This window comes from Apodemus sylvaticus, chromosome 1, assembly GCF_947179515.1.
Source record: "Apodemus sylvaticus chromosome 1, mApoSyl1.1, whole genome shotgun sequence".
Lineage (NCBI taxonomy): Eukaryota > Metazoa > Chordata > Mammalia > Rodentia > Muridae > Apodemus > Apodemus sylvaticus.
Genome location: NC_067472.1, coordinates 186,110,993 through 186,123,117, shown reverse-complemented (window position 1 = coordinate 186,123,117; position 12,125 = coordinate 186,110,993). Strand labels below are relative to the sequence as shown.

The 12,125-nt window shown below is 45.2% G+C and overlaps 1 pseudogene; it reads right to left on the bottom strand.

Annotated features, from left to right (window-relative positions):
* Positions 1–297: 297 nt before the first annotated feature.
* Positions 298–6,664, bottom strand: LOC127697611 (cytochrome P450 2A8-like; annotated as a pseudogene).
* Between the last annotated feature and the right edge of the window lie 5,461 nt (positions 6,665–12,125).

The window sequence follows — 12,125 nt, the reverse complement described above, 5'->3', positions numbered from 1 at the left end:
CCTGCTATTAATATGCTTATCCTCTTGTTATTCTTAAACATATATAATAATCAATATATAATAGCACACTCCTTTGGAGCAGATTGCTGCAGATCCATGAAGACGCACTGTCTTATAGTGACGCTATATAGACAAACAGATGACTTAACTTTTAATGATGATCTATAAGAATTCCTAAAATTATATCTGTAAATATGAAGCTCTTTTGTAATAGGAATGCAATTGGGCCCTTTTTCTGATAGTCAAAACTGCAATGAGAACTCTGTCAGTCTCCAAAGTGTCACAAGTTAATTGCTCTTAGATGGGAACCAGACCTTCTCCTACTCAGAGCACATGCCAAGAGGTTGTTAAACAATTAACCAGAGGTCGTGAAAAGGGAACTAAAGATTTATCATAGGTGCTAGGACAGCAGATAAAATGTTGACTGGGTTTATCTATGCAAACATTCACTTACTTAGGGTTTTAAACCTTCAGTGAACCTGTGGAGCAGAGACAGGTAATAAATCTTAGCTAGATAATTACTCCTAATGGATATGCATGTAAACATTCTCTGTTGCCTACTTCTATCTCAATTTATGATTTGATCTTTTCTGTGAACTTGTGATGAACATCATACCATGGTATCATGTATTCTGAAAGATGTACTGAAGACAAAGAAGAAAGGACTTTCTCTTTTTGCCTTTCCCCACTTTGAACGGGAACTTTTTATCCTTTCCCACTTAGAAGAATTTTTCCTTTTCCCTTCACATAGGATCTTCCTGCTCTTCCCCATAGATAGCTTTTATAGGAAACTTTTTTATTTTTATTTATTGATATATTCTTTATTTACATTTCAAATGATTTCCTCTTTTCTGGCTCCCCACTCCCTGAAAGTCCCATAAGCCCTCTTCCCTCCCCCTATTCCCAAATCCACCACTTCCAAATTCCCTGTTCTGGTATTCCCCTATACTGCTGCACTGAGCCTTTCCAGAACCAGGGGCCACTCCACAGTTCCTCTTGGACATCATTTAATATGTGGATTATGTCTTGGGTATTCCACGTTTCTAGGCTTATATCCACTTTGCAGTGAGTACATATCATGATTGCTCTTTTGAGACTGGGTTGCCTCACTTAGTATGATGTTCTCCAGCTCCGTCCATTTGTCTACGAATTTCATGAATTCATTGTTTCTGATGCTCCACTATGTTTATAGGAAACTTATTACAACTTAATAATAAATGATATTATAACTCTTTTAAGTGTCCCTTTTTCTTCCTGCTACTTCCAAGTAGCAGGTTGAAAGTTAGAACCCAAACAAAGGTGATTTTCTTAATCTCCTGTTGTTTTAGGATGAGGTGCTAAGTGCCTGAGACTGCAGTCTCTGACCTCAGAGGAACACAGAAGGCAGTTCAATTATAATAGCATAGCAAATTAAATGTAGATAAGTAAACTTTTTATTATACAGCAACTCTAAATATCTCATAAGACCGAGTCTTACCCACCCTCCAACACTCTTCCGCCTCCTCTGCCTCAAGAAGAACTTACAAGATAGACAATCACTTCCTGCTTGGTCTGGCCCCCTGCACAGCACTGTAATCTGAATAAACTTTCTGATTCTCCATTGCCCTTGTATGTGAGATAAGGGGACACATGATTGGCTGGCACAATGGGAACTCTACATCCTCCTCTAACAAATAGGCTCTCAAATGTGGCTGCTCTGTTTCTACATCCAAAGAGTGAGAAGACCTGTGTGTGTGACCTGGGAACAATTCAGATTCAGCCTGAGCCATGATTTTTCCCATCTCTGAAAGGAGTTTGACCATGCCTTTCCTTTGACCCCAGTCCACTTGGTTGTCTGGAAGGGAGACTCCAACAGTAAGATCAAAGGGGGAGAAAGATATAAGACTACTCTTCAGAAGGGGAGCCAGGAAGTGTTAGCCCTGTGTGTGTGAGGAGGGGCCTCTTACCAACAGAAAAGAGCATAAATGGATTGCTCTTCTTAAACTGCCCCCTGTTGTGCTGAAACTGCTGAGGGTTAAAGTCATTGGGATTGGAGAAGTACTTGGGATCTTTCAGCAAAGAGCCCAGTATAGGCAATACATCAGTGCCCTGGAAGACAGGAGCCATGGGACTAATTAGGCAAGGTGATAGATGAGCATCCTCAGGGCTCACAAGATTGGAAGGAAGAGGAGAAAAGGAGAGGGGCTGAGCTAAGGGGGAAGTGTTGGCCAATGTGACAGGTTCTCTTGGAGCAGTGGTGGTTCAAGTTCTCTGAGGAAGGTCTCTTGAGAGACTCACAATCTCTTGGAACAGAATGTTAGGGAATGAACAAGCCCATGCCTGACAATTCAGGAGGTTGTGGGCCCAGGAAGAAGTTCACACTCCCTGGTACAGCAATTTGGGGTTTGTGTGCCTCAGCAGGCTGTATGGAGGACGTGAGCCTCTTCAACATAAGTAACAAATTCTAAAGAAACAGAGTCATGGTCCTTACCATAAGAGTTTGCTAAACATGGGGTTGATGCCTGAAAAACAGGGAGACCCAGGATTGAGGACAGCTTAAACACCATGGTGAAGGAGAAAAATTTTCATCGAGAAGGAAGTGTGTAAAACTCTGACTGGGGATGGCCTGCTGAGTCAAGAGGACTGGAATGAAGACTCTTAGGCTCGGCAGGGAAGTACCTTGGGGATGAGGATGCCCCAAAACTTGATGTCCTTGGTAGTTCTACAAGCCACACCAAGAGGAATTATGTCTCCATATCTCTGGGATCTCATGGATCACAGCCTTGGTGTAAGGTGTCTGCATTCTATCCTCATATGGAGGCTGTTGGTTCCTGCCAATCACCTGGTCAATCTCCTCATGCACCAGAGCTGAGAAGAGATGTGTTTATACATTTAGAAAGGGAAGATGCATTAAATATGCAAAAATATGGTGATGTGGAATTATGGGTGAAATGTTATAGACCATTTGCAGTAGATGCTAGCTATATATGGTGCTGGAATAGGATCCCATTAACCTTCTTGGGCTAGAATCAGAGGCATTAAGCGGAGACATTTACAGATTGGTAAGAGAAAAAAAAGCAAAGTACATTCTATGATTGAGAGGAGCAGTTTCCAAATATGTTCAGGCCTTTTCATTTTTTTAAATACAAGTGAGGCTCAGCATGAGATGGGAAGTTTTCAGCGATAAATTAGTAAGCCAGGATTCCCTCCAACACTGAGCCCCAGACACACTAGACAAGGCACACTACCATATGGAACATCACCATAGCAATACCATTGAATATATCTCAGAACTAGAGACATTGGACCATTCTAGCCTAAGCAGGCCTTAGGTGCATGCTGAATAAGGCAAATTGTAATTTTGAGCAATCAACCATTTGCCATCTTATGTCTGCCTGAAATTAGACATGCTCATGATTATATAAGTACATGCATTGTGGGAAATGGCATGCCCAGTTAGCAAAGGCTTACATAACTCAAGCCTGTCAATCAAAACCCAAAACCACACACACCCTGCCTTTAGCAATCAACCCTTTGTCTTTCTGAACTCATAAAAGGAAACCCTGGACAATCGCCTGGGCTCCTCAGCAAATCCTGCTCAACCCTCCACTCCTTTACACTGTAGCTATTCCTTACTTTCTCCTTGATTAGGAAAAATACCCCACAGCTTTTCCATTTGTTGCATTTCTTCAGAATTCTGAAAGTAGCTTAAAAATATGCTAAGAACCTGGAGAAACCAGTCAGATGGTGACCAGCATTCACAATGGGTGCCTATCAGATCAGCTTCCTTCAGAGACTATCTTAAATCCCTGATATCTGGGAGAACTGGGGTAGGGATAGCCAATGTCCAGCACGGTGTAGTGGTCTGTGGCCTCTACCGTCCCTGTCTCCCTCAACTTTACCTGCAACGGCAGGTGCTTCATGAGGAGCAAGAAGTTGAAGCTCATGGCTGTGCTGTCCATCTCTGTGCCCATGAAGAAAAGGTTCAGTGTGGTCATCAACAGATTCCTCTTGGGAAAATGAGTTTGGGGCTTCTTCTCCTACAGGGAGAGGGACATATATCTTAATTCCACTTAGCACTCTTTTAGACACTACTGGGAGTTTTCCCAGGATTCACTTTTCTTGGGTTCAAATTGAAGGTGGGAAGGGAGAGTCTGACCAATCAAGGCCCTCCCCAAGTGCTGGCTTCTCTCATACCCCGCAAGAAACAAACATAAAATCCTTCTTCCTTGGTCTTTCCCTTGGTGAATCTCTGTACTTTTGCTATCAACCTGGTTGGAATTTATTTAAAATAGTAATGATATTTTTAAAAAGAGGAGAGATGGTGGAGAGGGTAAGAAAGGGGAGAGAAGTAGAGAAGATAGAAATGAAGAGATGACAAAGGGAGGAGTTTCTGCAAGATAGAGAATCAGAATTGGCAATGAGAACAGCCTACTTTTTCACAATTTGAAGATGCCCTTGGAGGGAATTCTTCCCCTGCAGGTGTGCATTTGTGAAGCGTGCCTGCATGTGTTTTTGCACACATGTATGTGCCTAAACGAGCATGAGTGCCAGAGTGCATCTCTCTCACTGTGTGTATGTGTGTGTGTGTGGGGGGGGGGTGTGCGTGTGTGTGTGTGTGTGTGTGTGTGTGTGTGTGTGTGTGTGTGTCTGTGTCTGTGTCTGTGTCTGTGTGTGTGTGCATGCACATCTGTGTGCTGATTATTTCTGGGTACAAGTGCGCCTGTGGGTGTCCACACCCATAAGTATATATGAGACAGCCAGAAGAGAACATTGCATATCTTTTATCAGTCACTGCCCTATTCATTTGAGGCAGGGTCTGCTGTCGAACCTAGCTGTAAAAGAACTTCTGGGGAAATTAGTATCCCAGACCTCAAGCAATACTACAGAGCAATAGTGTTAAAAAACTGCATGGCAATGGCACAGTGACAGGCAAGTGGACCAATGGAATAGAATTGAAGACCCAGAAATGAATCCACACACCTAGGGTCACTTGATCTTCGACAAAGGAGCCAAAAACATCCAGTGGAAAAAAGATAGCCTTTTCAACAAATGGTGCTGGTTCAACTGGAGGTCAGCATGCAGAAGAATGCCAATTGATCCATTCTTATCTCATTGTACTAAGCTCAACTCCAAGTGGATCAAGGACCTCCACATAAAACCAGACACACTGAAACTAATAGAAAGGGATACCAAGCAGGATACCTGGGGGACAGTTAGAGAACCACAGAAATCCAGGGAGAACAGAATTCTAAAACAATCTCAAAAAGGCCAAAGAGCAAATTAACAGTAAACAGGAAAGTGGATCCAGGGCAGAAAGGGCTTCGAAAGGGCACTCAAGGAAGGCCATGGAACCTGCCACTACACATCTGTCAGGCCTAGTTCCCCATGTGCTGTGATTCTCGCCATAGCCTTTGAAGAACCAGGTGAAGAAAGCTTGCTCTCCACGACCACTGACTTCCTCAGCCTAGTTCTCCAGAGCCTCCCTCATGGCATCATTTCCCCATGGCACCACAGCAGGATGAGGCCCCACAGGAGTGTTGAACACAGGAACATACTGCTCCCTGATCCGGTGAAGGGACAAGTTAGAGAGGCCATTCCTGCAACATCCCATGTCCTGAAGTCAGGTACATAGATGCATTGCGGTGATGTATCAAACCTCTAAATTATGTCTGCATCCTGGCCTAGTCAGTCTTCTGCCTTAGAATCTGAGCCACACTGGGCATGCTCCACAGCTCAAATGCACCATCTCTCTGCCCAGTACTACCTTTAAGAGGGAATCATAAAACTTCTTTGTGTCCAGAAAGTTGCCAAGGAAGGATAATGGGGTAGGTCCTTGAGGCATCTTCCTCAAGATTTTCCTCTGCCTCCACTCAGATGTTATGATTATGACACTGAAGCAGGTCAGCACAGCCACCAGGAGACCACCAGGCTCAGGGACCACCAGGGTCCTGCTACAAAAGTGATCAACAAGGTCATTGGATGAAGGCTTGTCCTAACCCTTGCAAGCCAAAAGGGCTGTGAACTAGGTGCCATGAGGAGGGTTATTGGGCTATCGACTGCCCTGTGCGACTCAGGACAGAGGGACATCACTCTCAGGTAGCCCTCCAGCTGATGATCTAGGCTTGCCTATGGACGACTGAAGAGGCCTGAGCTCCCTTGATCCGACTGCTTCCATCACCACCAGAGAACCGGGGTAGTCATCATGGTATCTGGGCAGCCCATCTCCTTCCTCTTGGACTCTGTGGCCACTTACTCAGTCCTGATGTAGTTTTGGGAAACCATCTCCCCTTCTTGTTCCCCTGTTGTCATGGCAGGAGGACAACCTTACCTTCCTCACCAAACACCACAACTTTGTTGCATTTTTAGGGTTGTTTCTCTCACCCTTTCTGTTTGGTAGTACCAGTGTGTCCTGTCCCCTTATTTGGAAGGGATCTTCTAGCTAAGTGGGGAGCCTCTACTTCATTTGCTCCCCTCACTTGTCTAAACCCAACCTTGCCAGCAGACCCTGTCCTCCTCCTCCTAGCCTCTCAACCTTCTAAATCTCTCTCTCTCTCTCTCTCTCTCTCTCTCTCTCCTCTTTCTTGTCTTGCCCCCTTTCCTTCATTCAGAGCCCCCTCTCTGCCTCACACTCTGCTCCCAATACTTTGCGTTTCTGATTTTCTATTATTCTCCTGGTACTCATGGTTGGTGCCCCTGTGGCTGTTCATTCTATGTCTCACCCTTGGTGCCAGAGCTGAGCGAAGTCATGATCAGGTCCCAGAAGGTGGGCTCACTCTGCCTGAAGTTCAGCATCTGAGCAGCAGGGATCTGTCCAGGGCTCCAGTGGTTGAGTACAGGGATGCAACGTGCAGACAACTGACTGCAATCCAGGGCATGAGTCTTCTCTAAACCTTCTCTCCAGAATTGGGATGATGTCAGTGAATGACGTGGAGATGTCAGAATAGAGGCTCACTCATCACTTTTTCACAGCGGTCCAATAAGAGCTGTGGAAACATTTACTTCTTGTGAAGACTATTTGTGAACGACAGAACCACAATGGCATCTCCAACCCAGGGGCCCTTTAGCTTCTTTAGGACTAGAATTCGGTTCTGTATCTATGGTGCTTGCAATATGGGATTTAGTAAATGATTCTGCAATGAATTAGCAAATAGTGAAAGGTCCCTACGCTGGTATATTGCACCACAGCTCTGAACCTTGTCAGAAGGGGTCTATCAGGATTGCCTTTTGGCAGAGGCTCACTCCTTCCCACTAAGCATCCTTTGTGAAAAGGACTGAGCAGCATTAGGATTTTGTCTGAGATGCCATTACCAACCCTTACTTAGTGTGTCCTCTTGATCACTGTTAGCATCGGAACCATCCAGGAACGCCAGAAGCTGTTTATAGCCAGCCTCTGAACCCAGTGATGACATCATCCCTAGGCGTCAAGACCTTTCTCTGTTGCCACAGCAACCACACCATGCCACCAACTCTTGTGTTATTCATTTTACCTGCATTACCTTCACGACACTACTTGTGTTACCTACATCATGGCTCAGATAAAAGTCACGGACCACGACCCATAGCTCTCTCTCTCTCTCTCTCTCTCTCTCTCTCTCTCTCTCTCTCTCTCTCTCTCTCTCTCTCTCTCTCTCTCTGTTCTTTCCTTCCTCTTCAGGAGTTCCTCTTTCAATAAAGACCACCGACGTGAGCACTGTGCTGGCTTGGAGTGATCTGTCCAGGAGTACTCTGCTTTTCATCTAACATTGAGGCTGAAACTCGCGCGTGACCACCCAGGCGGTTTCGCGGCTCCACTGCAAGCACCACCACCACTGCTGCTGCAGGGCGCACAGGACTCCACCACGCAGTCTGGCCTCTGCCACGTGGGTTAAACCCCACACAACCTCATCCGGACAGGTCAACAAGCTGCATAGGCTCACTTTTCCTGCCACCAGATTACCAAAACGTCCACACAGGCATCAGCAGATTGGTAAGGTTTTCCAGGGCAGGGCCCCTTCTCCAAAGAGATTCGGCCACCCTCTATGGGCTCAGGGGATGGACTTTCCAGGGTCCCTATGACCAGCCTCCCAGCCGACACCCCAGGTCATTTCTTCAACCCTTGGGTGACCCCTCCCTCTCAGAAACGCTACTCATGAAGCGGTTTTCTCTTTTTGCTGTAGAGGAGTCCTAAGCTTAGGTAAATCGTTTTTTCCTGTGAGTCCTGGTCTCACATAGCCACTAGCATACCTGTGACAACCCTGTTTGTCTAGATTGACTGTTTATTTGTATTAGTTATTGAATTTTTCTCAGAATGTGTGTAGGAATAGTTCAGTAACATCCCCACACCCAATGAGTATCTGTCATCTTCAGCCATACCTCAAGGTTTTCTTCTGAAATGTCTCCTGGAAAATCTCAAATCTCTAAAACTAACACCCGACTTTTGCCATAAGGTCTGAGATCAATACCCATTAGACAATGGCTGCAAACAGCCACTTAATGTCACATTTGATTCTGTCATTTTAAGGGATCTTCACGTGTACTGCCAGTGGTCCAATAAATGGAAAGAGGTCCTTTATGCTCAAACTTTTACCTATCTTCGGTCCAAACCCTCTCTCTGCAATTCTTGTACCATCAACTTCTTCTAGCTATGCAACCTCTACAGGATGACACCACAGTCCTCAATCCAGTTAAAGAACCACCCCTTACCACTGCAGACTTGTCTCTGCAACCTGGCCTAAGACCCCAGCCTCCTCAGCTTCCTCTTCTCACCAGACTTCCCCAGAGCCTCCTTGCTTGACCTCTCCAGACTCCTTCTCTCCTCCTGGCCCAGCTGCAGGCCGCTCCAATCATTCCACACTGTACCTACTTTCAGCCCTCCCACCACACTTAAGTCTACAGTTAAACCCCCTACTTCTCCCCTCCCCTACCCAACCCAACCCAGCAGCAGTCCTTCCTTTAAGGGAAGTTGCTGGGGTAGATGGTCCAATCAGAGTACATGTCCTTTTCTCACTAAGTGAACTTTCCCAAATAGAACAGAGACTGGGATCCTACACCTCTAACTCTTCGTCCTCCATTAAAGAATTTCAGTGTATTACTCAATCTTAGCTTGACCTTTCCTTGCTCGACCTCTCCGGACTCCTTCCCTAGAATACATGCAGATATGACTCATCAAACAAATCCAACATATCCAATCAGATCTGAGATAGTACCTGACCAGGATGCTCAATGGAGTTATAATTCCCTAGATGTTATTTTAGCCAGAGATGGATTCATAACATGCCTCCTGGCTGGTCTCTGTAGAGCAGCCTTAAAATCAGCAAATTTTGAAAAAGTCCAAGAGGTCATCCAAGATAAACAAGAAAACCAGTCTTGATTTTTAGAGACCATTACAAAGGCCCTTTTACAACATACTAATTTAGACCCTGAAAACCCAGAAGGTAAGCAATTCCTGATGACATACTTCTTTTCCCAGAGCTACCCTGACATTTTAAAGCCAAAATCAGACATTTGGAGAGGGAACCCCTACCTCCACAGGAAGGAGTCTAAGCACTGACCTGCAAATTGTAGCATCAGAGAGATGAAGAGGCCTGCAGACAAAAGTACCATATGCTGGCAAAGGCTGTGTGACCATCCCCAGACACTGCCCAGGCTTCCTGGGCTTCTAAGGCTCAGGGATCACCAGGGTCTGGCTACAAAAGTGATCAACAAGGTCATTGGATGAAGGCTTGTCCTAACCCTGCAATCCAAAAGGGCCGTGACCTAGGTGTCATGAGGAGGATTATTGGGCTATCACTTGTCCTGTGCGACTCAGGACAGAGGGACATCACTCTCAGGTAGCCCTCCAGATGATGATCTAGGCTTGCCTGTGGACGACTGAAGAGGCCTGAGCTCCCTTGATCTGACTGCTTCCATCACCACCAGAGAACCGAGGTAGTCATCATGGTATCTGGGCAGCCCATCTCCTTCCTCTTGGACTCTGGGACCACTTACTCAGTCCTGATGTAGTTTTGGGAACTCACCTTTCATTCTTGTTCCCCTGTTGTCATTGTAGGAGGACAACCTTACCTTTCTCACCAAACACCAGTACTATGTTGCATTTTTAGGGGTGTTCCTCTCACCCTTCCTGTTTGGTAGTACCAGTGTGTCCTGTCCCCTTATTTGGAAGGGATCTTCTAGCTAAGTGGGGAGCCTCTACTTCATTTGCTCACCTCACTTGTCTAAACCCAACCTTGCCAGCAGACCCTCTCCTCCTCCTCCTCCTAGCCAGTCAACCTTCTAAATCTAGCATGTTGTTCCCTTTGTCAGCTTCTCAGTAGACCCCAAAGTCTGTGATGATTAGAACCCCTCTGCTGCTAATCATCTTTCTCCTGTTGATAAAGAGGAACACTCCTCCACTGCTGGTGTGATTGCAAGTTAGTAATCAGGACACATGATTCACTATGTTCATAGAAGCCTTATTTATAATAGCCAGAAGCTGGAGAGAACCCAGATGATGTCTTTCCAAAGAGAAATGGATACAAAAAATTGGTATAATTATGCAATGGAGTACTACTCAGCTACTAAAAAGAATGAATTCATGAAATTGTTAGGCAAATGGATGGAACTAGAAAGTGCCATCCTGACTAAGGTAAACCAATCACAAAAGAACACACACAGTATGCACTCACTGATAAGTGGATATTAGCTCAAATGCTCAAAAAGACTGTCCTACCTGGGGATTTATCCTATAATGTCACCAAACAATGACACTATTGTGAATGCCAAAAAGTGCTTGCTGAAAGGAGCCTGATATGGCTGTCTCCTGAGGGACCCTGTCAGAGCCTTATAGATAGAGGCTGATGCTAGCAACCAACCATTGTGCTGAGCGTGGGGTCCCAAGGGAGAAGCTAGATGGAGGATTGGAGGAGCTGAAGGGGTTTGCCTACTCATGGGAAGAACGCCAATGACTGCCAATCAGACCCCCAAGGGCTCCCAGGGACTAAGCCATCAATCAAGGGTTATGAATGGTTCCAAGTGAAATTGTGGTAGAGGAATGACTTGTTGGGCATCAATGGGAGGAAAGGTCCTTGATCCTATGAAGGTTTAATAGATGCCCCAGCATGGTGAAATGGAGAGGGGGTAGGTGGGAGTGGGTTGGGTTGAGGGGCAGCTTCTGGGAGGCAGTGGGAGGGAGGATGGATTGAGGGATTTCTGGGAGGGCAGAAACAAGGAAAGGATATATCATTTGAAATGTAAATGAAGAATATATTCAATAAAAAAAGAAAAGAAAATATCATCCTGACTGGGATAACCCACACATAAAGGGACATTCAAAGTATGTACTCACTGATAAGTGGATATTAACCAAAATGTAAAGAATCCCCAAGATACAACCCACAGTCCATAAGAAGTTTAACAATACTGAAGGCCCAAGAGAGCATGCTTCAACCTTGTTTAGAAAGGGGAACCCAGCTGGGCAGTGGTGGTGCAAGCCTTTAATCCCAGCACTTGGGAGACAGAGGAAGGAGGATTTCTCAGTTGGAGGCCAGCCTGGTCTATAGAGTGAGTTTCAGGACAGCCAGAGCTACACAGAGAAACCCTATCTCGAAAAACCAAAAAAAAAGAAAGAAGGAAGGAAGGAAGGAAGGAAGGAAGGAAAGAAAGAAAGAAAGAAAGAAAGAAAGAAAGAAAGAAAGAAAGAAAGAAAGAAAGAAAGAAAGAAAGAAAGAAAGAAAGAAAGAAAGAAACACAAGAAAAGAAAAGAAAAAGAAAGAAAAAGAATGAAAAAGAAAAGGAAAAGGAAAAGAAAAAGAAAAAGAAAAGAAAAAGAAAGGGGAACACAATAATCCCAGGAGGCAGAGGAATGCAGGGACCTGGGTGGAGAGGGGAGGGGGAATGGAGCAGGATCAGGTTTGAGGGGAGACAGGAGAGAAGCCCAGAGGGCCTGAAAAATGAATGGAAATATGCAGCTGTGGGGGTGGGGTAGGGTAAGGGGAACCTCTAGAAATTCCCATAGACCTGGGATGTGAGAGGCTTGTAGGATTCATTGAGGATGCCCTTATTCAAAATGCCCAAGAGTGGGGAGATGTACCCTTTATTTGTAAAAGCCAGAAACAGAAAACAACCAGGATGGACTTCAACTGAAAAATGGATTAGGAAAATGTGGCATATTTACAAACTGAAATATC